At 44.4% G+C, this 15,181-nt stretch overlaps 3 pseudogenes across 3 annotated transcripts; all 3 read left to right on the top strand.

The window, feature by feature from the left end:
• The first annotated feature begins 1,292 nt into the window (after positions 1-1,292).
• Positions 1,293-2,000, top strand: LOC308425191 (large ribosomal subunit protein uL6-like; annotated as a pseudogene). The gene is made up of 2 exons: positions 1,293-1,337; positions 1,429-2,000. The product of its transcript is annotated as a large ribosomal subunit protein uL6-like (transcript).
• Positions 2,001-2,255: 255 nt separating this feature from the next.
• On the top strand, positions 2,256-3,118 carry LOC308426083 (transformer-2 protein homolog alpha-like; annotated as a pseudogene). The gene has a single exon. The product of its transcript is annotated as a transformer-2 protein homolog alpha-like (transcript).
• A 4,889-nt stretch (positions 3,119-8,007) lies between these two features.
• LOC308425190 (transport and Golgi organization 2 homolog) lies at positions 8,008-14,158 on the top strand (annotated as a pseudogene). The gene is made up of 2 exons: positions 8,008-8,036; positions 13,689-14,158. The product of its transcript is annotated as a transport and Golgi organization 2 homolog (transcript).
• The last annotated feature ends 1,023 nt before the right edge of the window (positions 14,159-15,181 follow it).

Below are 15,181 nucleotides of genomic sequence, written 5' to 3'. Positions count from 1 at the left end.
GTCGTGGTATGGGAAGACTGGGTGGGTCAGTGAAAAGTCTGTTTCTACGGATAGAATTCAGAGAAGAGTGAGGATAGAAAGTTGACCTTCTAAATATGAGGGTAAAGATCCCTAAGGGAAGAGTGAGGTCTCTAGGGCCCATAGAAGTAAGAGTCATCACGGGTCCAGATGGAACATTCCAGAACATAAATGTGCCGTCCTTATAATCCTCTTGTAATTAATGGAGTACCTAATAGAAGCACTCTCTGTTCCTCACAGGCCTGAGTGAAAACTGAAGGACAGTGGGAGTGAGTCCTCTATGGGGTCACTACCAGTGTGTAGAAGAGCCAGACATGATCCACGGCAGATTCAACCTTCCGAATTTCTATGCTTCATCTGTGAAATGAGAACTAATGGTGTGTGCCCTTGAGAGGTCTGGCTCTCTACCACCTGAACTCTGGCTCCTCCCCTGAATGTCTCTGAAACCTGTTCTCCCTGGGCTGAGATCATAGCTCTCCTACAGTGCTCAGAACAAGGTGGGGAGGAGAGATGTTATCTACTTAACATCCAAAGCGATTTCCTCCCAAATTTCAAAGGAAGATCTTTGCTTTAGGTGCATGTTGGTTGGTGGAACCATAGGGGTATGGCTTGTCTTCCCCAGGAATAAGGGCAATGTCTGATGACATTCTGTATTATCAAAACTTGGGGGCAAAGGGACTTATTGGCCCTTGGCAAGTAGCAATCAGAACACTGCACCTGACTGAACCAGTCAGCCCTCACAGCAAATATTCCATACAGCAGTTTCAAGGCAGAAACACAGTATAGAACGGCTTCAGCCTTGATCCCTCTCTGCCTCTACCTTTTGTGTGATGTTGGATAGGTTACCTCATTACTCCAGACCACATTTCGTGTCCCGAGTTTTAGGATAAGATGGTTTGACTGGATCTAAATGGCCTATCATTCTCAAAGCCTTCACATGCAGTGTTCAGTCCCCCAAGTCAAAATGAGCATTCCCACCTCCGTTGCCTCAACCATAAAATGTGACTGAAAATTTTTACTTCATTGTTCCTACTATGGTATGAGAGGAAAAGGTAACTAACACTTATAAAATTGTCTTACACATAGTAGGCGCCTTTTTTTGAAGGCCTCACGTGGTAATTCATGCCTGAAATCCCAGCACCTAGGAAGTTAAGGAAGGAGGAAGTCAAGATCAGGATCGGCCAGGGTTATGTAGCAAGATCTTGGAGAGAGGAGAGGGGAGAGTCTGGCTAGAGGTCAGCTTCATCCTCTGTCATTCTCTAGTAGTTGTCAATATGGATGACACAAATGCGGACCAAATAGAGGCCTGCAGACTTCAAGCAAGATAAGGCATTCAGTAAGTGCTTAATAAGTGTTAGGATCTAAAAGTCCAAGAGGGTCCTGGTCAGTATATTGCCCACTCACATTTAGACCATTCTCAGCAATCAGATGGTCAACATTCCAGAAAATGTTGACATCACTCTGAAGGGGCACACAGTCATTGTGAAGGGCCTCAGGGGAACTCTGCAGAGGGACTTTAATCACATCAATGTAGAGCTGAGTCTTCTTGGGAAGAAAAAGAAGAGGCTCTGTGTTGACAAACGGTGGGGTAACAGAAAGGAGCTGGCCACTGTCAGAACCATCTGCAGTCATGTTCAGAACATGATCAAGGGTGTTACTCTGGGCTTCCGTATAAGATGAGGTCTGTGGATGCTCACTTCCCCAGCAACGTCGTTATTCAGGAGAATGGGTCTTTGGTTGAAATCCGAAATTTCTTGGGTGAAAAATACATCCGCAGGGTTCTGATGAGGACAGGTGTTGCTTGTTCTGTCTCTCGAGCCCAGAAGGATGAATTAATCCTTGAAGGAAATGATATTGAACTTGTTTCAAATCCAGTGGCTCTGATTCAGCAGCCACAGCAGTTAAAAAACAAGGATATCAGAAAGTTTTCAGATGGCATCTATGTGTCTGAGAAGGGAACCGTGCAGCAGGCTGATGAGTGAGACCTCAGTTTCCTGGCTCCAGAAACAAGACCCTGATCACAAGTACAATTTGAGGGCAATAAAAAAAAATTTAGATATTAAAAAAAAAAAAAGGAGCATTTTGCCTGAATGTGCGAGCTAGTGGGAGTGGAGAGCACCGGCCGTTGTAGCCGACGCCTTCTTCCTCCCCACAGTCCAAACAGCGCGGTTACTAGGCCGTCGGCCCCCCGAGCCGAGACACATCCCTTATTTAGTTCTCGGGAGCACTTGGCCAACATGAGCGATGTAGAGGGGAACAACTTTGAGGGCAGAGAGTCTTGCTCTCAGTCAAAATCTCCAACCGGAACTCCTGCTTATGTAAAATCAGAGAGCAGGTCAGGATCTCGTAGTCTATCAAGGGTTTCCAAACATTCTGAATCCCATTCTCGATCAAGATCAAAATCCAGGTCAAGGTCAAGGAGGCATTCTCATAGACGCTACACTCGATCCAGGTGGCACTCTCATAGGAGAGGATCTCGAAGTAGGTCCTGCACATCAGAGTATAGGCGGCGGAGGACCGGAGTCACTCTCCAGTGTCTAACCGCAGAAGGCACACTGGCAGCAGCGCAAACCCAGATCCTAACACTTGCCTGGGAGTATTTGGCCTCAGTTTGTATACAACAGAGAGAGATCTTCGTGAAGTGTTTTCAGAATATGGACCTCTGAGTGGTGTGAATGTTGTTTATGATCAGCGAACTGGGAGGTCAGGTGGATTTGCTTTTGTGTATTTTGAGAGGATAGACGACTCTAAGGAGGCTATGGAAAGAGCAAATGGGATGGAGCTGGATGGTAGAAGAATTTGCGTGGATTATTGTATCACCGAGAGAGCACACACACCTACGCCAGGCATTTACATGGGCAGACCAACTCACGGCGGTGGTGGAGGTGGTGGAGGTGGTGGAGGTGGAGGTGGTGGCAGAGGTGGCGGAGGTGGTGGCGGAGGCAGACGACGAGATTCTTACTCCAGTAGAGGATATGATCGAGGCTGTGACAGATACGAAGATTATGATTACCGGTACAGAAGAAGGTCGCCCTCTCCTTACTACAGTTGCTACAGGTCATGATCAAGATCCCGTTCCTATAGCCTAAGACGCTATTGATACTGGAGTGATTGTGCCCAAGGACTTTGCTCTTTCCTCTTTTTGATTTTTGGATTTCCAAGCTTCCATTGCTTCCTAGTCCTTTAAAAAAAAAAAAAAAAAAAAAAAAAAAAAAAAAAAAAAACTGGTTTATTTTAATTCATGGCCAGTCATGTTGCTGTTTCCCACCCTTTGTTAGACTCTTAAATGTGTGATTGTCTTTTCAGTACTTAAACATCTTGAGTAAAAAGGAGCGCCATGCTATGTGCTTCTTTGCCAACTTCTTACTGTGAGGAAAGAAACCATCTTTTGAAAGCTTTTTCTGACGGATATTGTAGTAGACATTAGAAGTCTGTGGTTATGACAAACTGCTCTTTAATCTTTGGGGAAGATAAATAACACTTTAGGTCAGTCAGGTCAGGTTTGTCTGGAGCGGCCATGGAACAGTTGAATAGTTGAATGTAGAAAGTTTGAAGCTCTAGAAGAAAATCTGGGACATTTCTTTTGAAGATAACGTTGAACCTAAAAATTAAGTCACCTTTTAGAAATTAAAAACTTGTAATTCCTATAAGACATGTTGTATTGAATTTACATGTTAAACCTTATAAACTTAAAGTGTGATCTTTATGTTAAATTTACAGAAACTTAAGTATTCCCTTAATCACTGAAGGAAAACCTTTATTTATTACCTAGGACAATTGAATAACTTGCTGTTAGAATTTTGGTATTGGGACATTGGTTACATGGGTTATTGTATAGGATCCTGAAATACATGTGGGGAAGAGTAATTTCAAATAAAAGTTAATTTAAAAAAAAAGAAAGAAAGAAACACTGTCAAATTCCATTATGCTTACACACACACACACACACACACCATTTTATGTACAAAAAATAAAACGCTAACCTTGAATATTCAGCCAAGATATAGCATGTTTTCCAGCCACTCCTTCCTCCCTCCACCACAGGCACAAGAACACATCTGCCAAGAGACCTTAGAAATAGTTCTTGACCATTTAAAGTGGGAACAGAAGCTCCCTGCCCTAGAGCCCTGAGAAGATTCTTATAAGACAGATTCTGTTCCACAGTTAAGCCAAGACCATCTTTTATTGAATAAAGGTCAACGAGAATGTAGATAAGTTAAGCTATGCAAAGATTCAACATTATGAAATGCCAACTCCTAAGGTTAGAAGTCTAAAGCTCACCATTCAAAACGCCAAGAGGTACAACCCTGGGGGAGAAACTAACCCTAAGCCACTCCACTAGGAGTATGTAGATCTGATCCAGCGGAAGCTCTCCCACATGGAGGGTTAGCCTGCACTCTAAACTGGCTCCATTTACAGCAACATCCTGCAAACATGCCCAGAGTTGCTGAGCTGTGAGTTCCAGATGTTAGAAGAATGGACAAGAGACAGGAAGGCACATAAGAGAAGGACACAGAGGCTCCCACATGAGAGAAGCCAGCAGCCCCCCACCCAAGTCTGATTCTTCAAACATTCCAAAAAGAAAAAACGCAAACCTTATTCCTCACCCAATTATTATTATTTTTTTTATCATTGGTAGAATCGATCTATGCAAAGGCAATGGATGTTTCAACTTCTATCTCAACACATCATCTGAATACCATGTTTGGCCATAAAGAGCACCAGCTTCCTTTGACTCCAGGCAAAGACAAGAACAAGCTGGGTCAGAGGTCAGGGCAGAGTTCAATAGGGAGAGGAGTTTAGCTCCAGGGCTGGGCCCCTGGGGAGGCGGCCACAGAGGTTGGAAGTGCTTAGTTCAAAAGGTGAATCAGGAGATCAACAAAATGGCTCAGCACAGAATATCTAAGCAGCTACTGCTCAGCAAGAGGGGGGAGGGAAGCCAGTGCTGGAAAAACCTACCATGTGGCCAAGGGTGGACAAAGAAGCAGGTGACCAGTCCTGGTTCCTTACCTGCTACTCTCCTTACTGTCTAGCATAGATGAGGGTCCATAGTAGGTGCCTAACAAGCTGTACAATGGAGAAACAGGAAGCCCTTGTGCATAACAAGTGTCTCTCCTCTTCCATGTGTCCATCACCTGCCCTCCAGAAATGAAAGAGAGTGCCTCAGCCTTTCTGTACTTCCCAGCACAGCTTTTGCTAAATTACTAATCTAATTAGGCTCTGAGGACAAAAGTTCAGACAGTACTATGTTGTAATGGGGGGGGCGGGGGGCAGGGCTGGGGAAATAGCTCAGTCATTAGATTATGTGTCTATGTGCAGGAAGCCCTGCGTTTGAATCCCGGCACCTTATAAGTCCAAAAATAGTGATGTATGCCCCAGAATTTATGAGGTGAAGACTAGGGGATCAGGAATTTAAGGCCAGCCTGAGCTACATGAGACCTTATCTGAGAAATAAAGTACATTGTAAGAGAAATCTGATGAGAAACCTGACCATAGACACGGAGTAGCCAGTGAGTTCTGGGTGTAACTGGCTACAGCTAGAGCAAGCAGGGTTGGCTATGGGACCTCCCATGTCTTGTTTCCACTGTTGTCCTCGAGGCAATACGCTAAACCTGGTCCCAGCCAGACATAGCAGGTTGAGATCTATAAGTGATCCCATAAAGATGGGCTAACCTCAGACCTGAGTTGTATCTTTGCTTCCCACAAGTGTATATGGTCATCTCAGACAATCTACACAGGGTAGAAGAGGGACTGTATAAGGTAAGTGTCCCCTGTGGCTTAGTTGTACAAATTACAACCAGGATGTTTGCCTCAAACAAACTGCTGAGACCTTCCGAAGTCATTAGTGATGAAAAGATGTCTCCCCCTGACAGGAAACCCATGGCCTGGCCTGTAATAGGCACTCTGAGGGGTACATGTTTAGATGGTTAGAGGTCTCCTCCTGGTGAACCTCTGGTTCCCATTCCTAGATCCTAGAGCATTCTGGTCCCTCCCTGAAGAGAACACAATGTTGGCATCAAACTACGTACCATGGAGCCTAGGTGACGATCGTAGAGCTTTCAGAGATGTAGAGGGAAACTTTCAGGGATGTAGAGGGAAGCTGAGCAGGCAGGACTCTGCCTGTCCCATCTCCACAGCAGCTCCACTCTTGGCTCTGTTACATTCAAAAACCCCTTGTAAGGTGGTTTCAAGGAAAGGGTCTGGACCTATGGTAATTCTGGCTCAGTGTTAGAGAACCTGCCCAGCGAGCCTGGGGCTCTAAGTTCAATTTCTAGCACAAACGTGTGTGTGTGTGTGTGTGTGTGTGTGTATGTGTGTGTGTGTGTGTGTGTCTGTGTGTGTGTGTCTGTGTGTGTCTGTCTGTCTGTCTGTCTATTTCTCTGTCTCTCTCTGTCTATTTCTCTGTCTCTCTCTCGTAAAAAAAAAAATCTTGTAAAGGTTGATATCTGAAAAGTGACTGCTTCCAAATCTTCACTCCTTATGATAGTTACCCCACTCTCACCATGATGGGCAGAGGCATCTCCAGGGCCACTGGCTTTGGACTTACCTGTGTGTTTGCCAGAGAGACTTTTTACATAACACTAGCAAAGACCTGAAAAGCATTATGCCCTTGGACCTGCCTATCCTCAGCAGTTCCGGGCTTTCTCTACAAGGAAAAGAAAAACAAAAGCACAAACTGAGTCTGATCCCCAGTGCCCAAGTGAAACAATTCCAGGCCTGATGGCATGTGCTTGTAACCTCAACACTGTGGCAGGAGCAGGCCAGTTCCAGTCAGGAAAGCACACAGACACTCTCCAAAAACCAAGGTGAACCACCCAAGGCTGAGCTCTGGTCTTCACTTACACATATGTGTACATGCATGAGTGCACACACACACACACACACACACACACACACACAACCTCTGGGAAATTTTTACAAAGCTGCAAGAGCTACTTCCCCCTAGGGCTTTGGAGAGTGAATTCACAGCACTGAGTTAGGCTGACTACTACACTCCTTAAGGCTTAGCTCTTGTACCTCGAGGTATTTATGTAACTGGGAGCAGATGGTGCTCCTTTTTTTTTTTTTCCCTGTAAAGGTCCAAATAGTAAATATTTTCAGCGTTGTGCACTGTGTGGTCTCTGTTGTGACCACTTAATTAATCCGACTGGTTTAGAAGAAAGCAACAGTAAACAACACTTAAATGGATGCCAGTGGCCACCGTCCAACAGAAGTTTTTAATGGCCTCCTAAATGGGAGTTTGTTCCTCTGTCCCATGCCACAGAATAGTCTTCTTAGAGTGTGTAAGAGTATCTACATTAACATTTGTATAAAATGTTTACACTTAAATGCAAAAGCCATAGTGGATGAAATGGAAGGTAAAACATAGTATATGCACCCAGTGGATATTATCCAGCGATAAACAGGCATGTGTGTGTGTGTGTGTGTGTGTGTGTGTGTGTGTGTGTGTGTGTGTGCTTGTGGTGACACGTCATCTTAAAACAAATAGAAAGAAACTTTGCTGATGAATAAACATGGGTAACTCCTGAAGATATTGATCTTCCTGAAATAGGCTGGACACAGAAGGGCAAATGTGAGTGATTCTACATCAAGTCCCTAATACAGTCAAATAGAAAAAAAAAAACCATAGCGGCAATGGGGCAGAGGTGAAAAAGAATGTGAAGTTGGCTTTGGTGTTTTAATTTGTAGTGTTTTTCATCTAGAATGTCATGTTCTACCTTTGACAAAAGCCGGGTTAATGATTACTATCATTTTTCTAACAGTGTAGCATCCATGGATGCATAGAGAATATAGGGTAGGTGCTGGGCTCTGAGTTCAGTCCTGGATGTACTGGGTATTTAATCCGTAAAGCATAAGTCGCCTAAGCTTTCAATGATCCATCAATGTCCTTGCCTGTAAAATGGACACAGTAACACCATAGTGGTTTTGTGTGAAGTTCTTATCAGTATCTGGAGAAGAACAAATGTTTTATATTTGTCAGTCACTATCATGACTGATGAGAAAATGCTCTCCGAAGGGTATAACACCTTGCCAAGAGCTGCATAGCAGGTGTTAGAGTCAATATTGGCTTGAGTTTCCTTGAGTTTGTTTTTTTATTTTAATATTTGTATGTGTCTGTCTGTATGTGAGTATTACCTCTGTAAGCACAAGTGCCTCCAGAGGCCAGAAGAGGGCATCAGATCTGCTAGAACTGGAGTTATAGGTGATTGTGTGCAGCCTAGTGTGGGTGCTGGGAACTGAACATGGGTCCTCTGCAAAGGAGTATGTATTTATAATCATTAAGTCCTCTCTCCAGGCCCTCCATGAGATTTTTATGTCTGAGGATTTATAGACCCTTGTCCAAGTGTGAAAATGGTTCGGTTTCTATTTTCTTAGTACATTCTATCCATCACTGTCACCATTTCTTCTTTTGTTTAGGAACGTGTGTGTGTGTGTGTGTGTGTGTGTGTATGTGTGTGTGTGTGTGTGTGCTCGCGCGCACATGCACGCACGCACGTGCTTTTCATGTTGACGTTAAGTCTAGCTGATCGAAGCTCTGTTTTGATTTGTTTGAAGGCTCCCTATCTCCTCTCTCTCCAAGTTCACAGGTCTGTTTTTGTATCCGCTGTGCTCTCTGCTTGGCTCCGGTCCTGTTGTATCTCTCCAGGTTTGATTTGATCTTTTCCAAATTACCTGGGTCTCTCAGGAGCATGCTCACTCATCCCTTCCACCTCACCTCGGGCTCATGATGTCAGTTTCTCTTGGCTTTTTCATGTCCTTATCTGGTAAGTCTATCACCTATGACATTTCTGGATCTGTTTCTGTTGATTGCTTTTCCTCCTCATTGTGGCTCTTACTGCTTCCACTTCTTTGCATTCCTGGAAATTTTTCTGAATCTTTTGAAGTTTAGCATCTTGAATACTGTCACAGTGTCAGTTGTCAACTTGGCACTCCTGGAAGAACTTGAACCTCACTGGGGAAGCCAGTTCCATCAGATTGCTCTGTGGGCATGTCTGTGAGACATTTTCTTGATTATTAACTGATGTCGGAGGGTCTGGCCCAGAGTTGGTGGGATGCCTAGGCAGGTGGCCCTGGGATGTATGGGAAACTGACCACAAGCCTGAAGTAAGCCATGAGCCGCACTCTTCTATGGTGGTCTCTGCTTCAGTGCCTGCCTCTGGGTTCCTGCCTTCAGTTCCTCAACAGTGGACTGTTCAACCTGTGAGTAAAAATAAATCCTTTCCTCTTCAAGTTATTGTTGGTCAATGTTTAGTCACAGTGACAGAAAATAGTTTTTCATATTTCTTTAGTTTTAAACTGTGAGTGAAGTTCGTTAAGTCACTGAGAACAGCTTGAGTTTCTAAGGTGTGTTTTTAAGGTGATTAGGCTAGTACAGAACAACCTTTAGTCTGGAGCTTCTTTAGCCACCATCGAGACAAAACTCGTGTAGATTATGATCAGTGCCTTACAAATTGGGAGGTTGCAGATTCCTGACACAGTTTGGGCCCTGGAACCCTGAGTAGGAGTGTGAGGGATTGGCATACACACACACACACACACACACACACACACACACACACACATATACACACACGTATACACACACGTATACACACACGCACACACAAAGAGAGAGAGAGAGAAAAGACGGGATCAGGCAGACTGGAACTCTAATGGGGAAGCAGCCTCACCCCAGAAGTGCAGCAAGTTTGTTATATAGTGTGGAACAGGGAGGCAGGATTATTGCATACTGAATAAAGGAGGCAGGGTTTATGGGATACAGCTGAATCAAGAAGACAGGTTTAGCTAATCTCAGTAAGGAGTCGTCTCTGCAGGGGAGTAGTCTTCAGACTGGAAATATGGAGGCAGTGAGCTAAGATGCACAGCGTCTGCGTGCACTATTAACATCTGTGAGTGGGCAAAAGGCCTCTGGACCTCACCCAGTGCTGGGGGGAGGGAGCTTTGCCTAGATGCATGGGTCTGAGGCTTGGGTCCTTGAGATGGCAGCTCATGTCAATTACACACACACACTCAGGGCTTCCTCCTCTTCCCACAGGAGGTCTTCTCTGGCTGCTGAGGGCCCAGTTCTGATACTATGTGAGCTCTACCAAATCCTTCCACATGATTTTCCTCAGTTCTAGTAGTTTCCCTATTTGTGTGTGCTGAGAAATCCCTGCTTGAAGACTGCAGAGAGCTTTCCAAGATCTGCAAAGTCCCCCCCCACCTCTGTTTGTTTGTGTGTGTGTGTGTGTGTGTGTGTGTGTGTGTGCATGTGTCTGACTCCAAATGTGTCTATGTGTTTCTGTCTGTCTGTCTTCCTCTGAGTGTGTATACTTATGTCTGTCTCTGTCTGTCTGTCTGTGTGTATCTGTGTCTGTCTGTCTCTCTGTGTATATGACTCTGTGTCCATCTGTGTCTGTCTGTGTCTGTGTCTGTGTCTGTCTGTCTGGGTATGTCTCTCTCTCTCTCTCTCTCTCTCTCTCTGTGTGTGTGTGTGTGTGTGTGTGTGTGTGTGTGTGTGAGCGTCTGTCTTTGTGTGTCTGTGTGTCTGTCTCACTCCTCTCTGTGTTGGCCTCACCAGACTAAAAAGCACTGTCAGAATCTGTTTCTCCTCTTTCCGTCAAGCATCCTTTCCTGTGCTTTCAGCTAAAACCTTTTAGGGGAAAAAAAGCTGACCATACCCAGAAAGTATTCCTTCCCATTGTGTTTTATGAAGTGGCGTTTAATAGCTAGAGTTTCTGCTTAGCATAATAAGAAATCTCTGAGGGGATCTGGGGGAGATGCCTTTAGTCGAGAAAGTACTTATAGCACAAGCCTGAGAACCTCAGTACAATCCCAACACCCATACAAAAGCCAGCTGCAGCTGCTCTCCTCCTAGCTCTGGGAAGGTGGAGAGAGGTGGATCCCTAGAGCTTGCTAGGAGCTTATCTAGCCAAATTGGCAAGCTCCAGGTTCAGCGAAAGACCCTGCTTCAAAAAACCAAATGCGGATACACTGGGGGATTGGCTCAGTGGGTAAAAGTACGTGTCATGCAAACCTAAAGATTCAAATTAATCCCCAAATCTACCTAAAAAGACAGATGGGGTGGCATACATCTATAATCCCAACCCTCCTGAAAATGGGAGGCACAGATGGCAGAATTACCCAGAAACTGGAGGTCCCCCCTGCCCTGGAGTGCACAGTACAGCGAGGGAAAGCAGAGAGACACTGTTTCAATGAGAATCCACTCCCCCAAACCAACCTCTGACCTCTACTGCATAAACAAAGCATACATACACCTATGTTCTCTCTTCCCCCCGCCCCCACACACAAATACAGCTAAATTCCGAAAGATACCTCAATCGATAAAGGTACTTAATGCTGAGACCGACCACTTTGCTTAGATCCCTGGAACTCTCATGGTGGAAGGAGAGAACTGCTTCTGAAAGTTGTCTCTGACCTCCACAGGTGCGTTAGCCCCCAACTTAGACACACAAGTAAATAAATGAGTGTGATAAAGATTTTTCAAAATATCAGAGAACATCATCCTCCATCAACTTCTGCACACATGTATGTGCACGTGTGCGCACACACATAGAATCAGAAAAGCTTCTGCAGCTGGATGCTAAGAACTGAGACAAGGCAATGGGAGTGTACTTATCTATAGTAAATGATACATTATACTTATTTTATTAGAATTTTAAAAGCTCAAATTCAAAAACAGAAGGCACGGAGAGCAGGTGAGGTGACTCAGCTGGTAAAGAATCTGCTACAAAGCCTGACCAAGACTGAAGACATGAGTGGGGTTCCCAAGACCCACAGAGTAGAAGGTGGTGGACTCGCCTGGTCTTGACCTGCTCAAGTACAACGCAATGACAGAAACACATGTACACACTACATAAAACACTTTTTAATGGAAAAGACATATAAAAACATTAATTCATGGCCCCTTCCAAAAGAACAATTGGCAACCAGATTTTTCTCTAGGGGTCATAGTTGGTTGGCAATTGCCCTAAAGAAAGACACACATGAGTGCCCCAGAAGGTAGCCGCAGGAATTGCTCCCAGCAGTACCCAGATCATAAAAAGGGGAGAGAAACAGCCAAATATTCATCCACAGGAAAGTGGGGAGCACAGTGTGAATATTTATACAATGTAATGTTCAAAGAGAAGTTCCAGTTTACACCTGAAATTTAAAACCCTATTGAATGATGCTATATCGTATTATTGGATCCATAAATATGTAGTAATATTAAACATGCATAGGGTGATAAACGCCAGATTCATGATGATAGTTACCTTGGAGGAAGAAGGAGGAAGGCAGGGTTGGGAGTAGGATATACAATTCAATTATGTTAGCAATATTTTATTTCTTTAAACAAGATCTGATGCAGATTTGACACAATGTTAAGATCTGATACAACTTAATAGTGGGTAAATTATGCTTTTTGAAATTCTTGTCTGATCTTTGAAATGGTTTTGTGGTGAAAAGATTAATTTTTAAAAAGCAAAGGGAAGAACATCTTAAGGGGGAAAAATTATCAATCTCAAAACATGCCATTAAGAGCTACAGGAATAGAGAAAGAAATTACCAGCCAGCCTCATTGAGACTTTCTGGCTTTCTCAGGATTCTCCAGCCCCCAGCTTAGAGTGTAGACAAATAATAGGCAGAGAGCCACATTTCAAACCTAACAATCCAGTCCCTCTATTGCTAGAAGGGCAAAGTTGATGGAACTCAGGCCATCTTTGTCTAAGTGCCACCCCCCAGAGCCAGATTTCTAGATTTCTAAAAGGAAGTTTACCCATACCCCAAAAGCATGAGAAGTTATTCTAAGGCCTCAGGAAGTTTTGTTTGATAGGGTGTCTTAGTTAAGATTTCCATTGCTATAAAGAGACACCATGACCAAGGCAACTCTTATAAAGGAAAACATTTAATTGGGGCTGTCTTAAAGTTTCAGAGGTTTAGTGTTTTCTAAAACAAAACTAAACAAAATGTTTCTCAAACATTTAGTTTACCAAATGACTCAGGAACCAGAGGCTATGGTAAAAGCCTGCTAGGTCAATAGGCAGAGAAACCACCCAGCTGACCTTCCTACTCCACCAACTTCCCAGAAAGAAAAGGTCTCTTCTTCACACTGTCTTAAATACCCTTCAACTCAAAGACCCTCCTCTCTCTTCCCTGGGGGCTTTCTATCAAGTGGTTGCTTTCTCTGTCTCTTGTCCTCTAATTAGTTGACTTTATTTAGCTCTTGTCTACACAAAGCTCTTGGGTTAAAGGTGTATGCTAGAACTGAGCCACACCATAACAAGAAACAGGTTTTTCTAGTTCACAACATGATCAAATATTTTGTAACAATCCATTATCATCATAGTGGGAAGCAGGACAGCATTAAGGCACACATGAGAGCTGAGAGTTCTACATCTTGCTCCGAAGGTAGGAGAAGAGGACTGTGTGCCATACTAGGCACAGTTTAAGCATAGGAGACCTCTGGGCTGGTGAGATGGCTCAACAGTTAAAAGAACTATCTGCTTTTCCAGAGGTCCTGAGTTCAATTTCCAGAAGCCACATGGAGCTTCACAACCATATATAAAAGAACCTGATGCCCTCTTCTGGCATACAGGTATACAGACAGACAGAACAACTCATACAATTAAAGAACCAAATGAAAGAAAGAAAGAAAGAGCTCGCTGGCTTTTGGCTTCTATTCACAGCACAGCAAAAGGAGATGTTGTTTGCTACTATGGAAACCGAGGGGCGCCTGAGCCTATTGTCTTGACACCAGGCTGACCTTTTCCCTATAGGAACCTATGGGCTGAGCAATGCCCTGCTGGAGACACCCTGGAAGAAGCTGTGCCTTGGCAAACAACTCTTCAAGGAAGCAGTGGAGCAGAACGAGGCTCTCCCTAAGGACGCCCTTTTCACCCGGCTCCTAGATATCCTCAACAATGAGGAGGCACAGCTGCCAGACCCAGCCATTGAGGACCAAGGCCAGGCGTATATACAGTCAATGCTGAGCAAGTATGCGGCTGTGTGTGTCCGCTCTGCCATCTATGGCACCAGAACCAACACCATCATCCTTGTGGATGCAGATGGCCGTGTGACCTTCACAGAGCAAAGCATGCTGGACGAAGCCACCTCCCGCTGGGAGACCAACACCTATGAGTTCACACTACAGAGTTAGCCACTGCCAGGCTTCTAGGATGCTGTGCCTCAAGGGCCAGCGTGGACAGGAACCTTTCATGACCACCCTGCTTGTCTGGGGCACAGGCAGCATCCCTAGGACGAGGTCCTTCTGATCTGTATCCTCATCCTCACCTCAGGGTTTCTCTTTGTACCAACGCAGAACGACAGAGTCAAATACTAGGTCTGAGTTGGGCCTAGGTGTGTCATATATGAACACACACACTGTTTCACAACCCCACCAGCACTGTGTGTACACACACATGTGCACTTGACTGATGAGCAGGGTTATGCCTCTCACCTCACGTGTTTGGCCAGTGGGTCTCTTCCTTAGACAGGTAACAAAAGCAGACTTTTTATAGAAAATGGAGATCCTGTAGTTGTTTGTGTGTGTTCAGTGGTTCTGCGTGCACAAGGACCCTGTGTGCATTTGCTCAGTCCTGTAGTGTGGACCCTGTGATCTCTTAGAACCCTGCTTGCCCAGGATTGTGGGTTCTGAGCAAAACCATCTTAACAAGTGGCTTAACCAGCCCCTGCCATATCCCATTGCCCTTATTATAAGCTGTACACCATAGGAACATGACCTTGAATGTGCACAGCTGACAATAAAACTTTGAGGTTGTAATGAGTGGTGGCTTCTTTCTACAAACTCTTTTATTGGGCTGGAAAGATGGCTTGAAGGTTAAGAGCACTGATTGCTCTTCCAGAGGTCCTGAGTTCAAATCCCAGCAACCACATGGTGGCTCACAACCATCTGTAATGAGATCTGATGCCCTCTTCTGGTGTGTTTAAAGACAACTATAGTGTACTCACATCAATAAATAAATCTTTTTTAAAAATGAAAAAAAAGAAAGAAAGAAAGAAAAGAAGGAAGGAAGAAAGAAAGAAAGAAAGAAAGAAAGAAAGAAAGAAAGAAAGAAAGGAAGAAAGGGGAAAGTAAAAATGGAGACCTCAAAGGCCACCCCCACAGTGACACACTTCCTCCAACAAGGCTACGCCTACCAATACCTCTAATAATGCTACT

The sequence above is a fragment of the Micromys minutus genome, assembly GCF_963924665.1.
Source record: "Micromys minutus genome assembly, chromosome: 10".
In the NCBI taxonomy this organism is placed as follows: Eukaryota; Metazoa; Chordata; class Mammalia; order Rodentia; family Muridae; genus Micromys; species Micromys minutus.
Note: the sequence above shows the minus strand (reverse complement) of the source record. Positions and strands in the feature narration are given on the sequence as shown.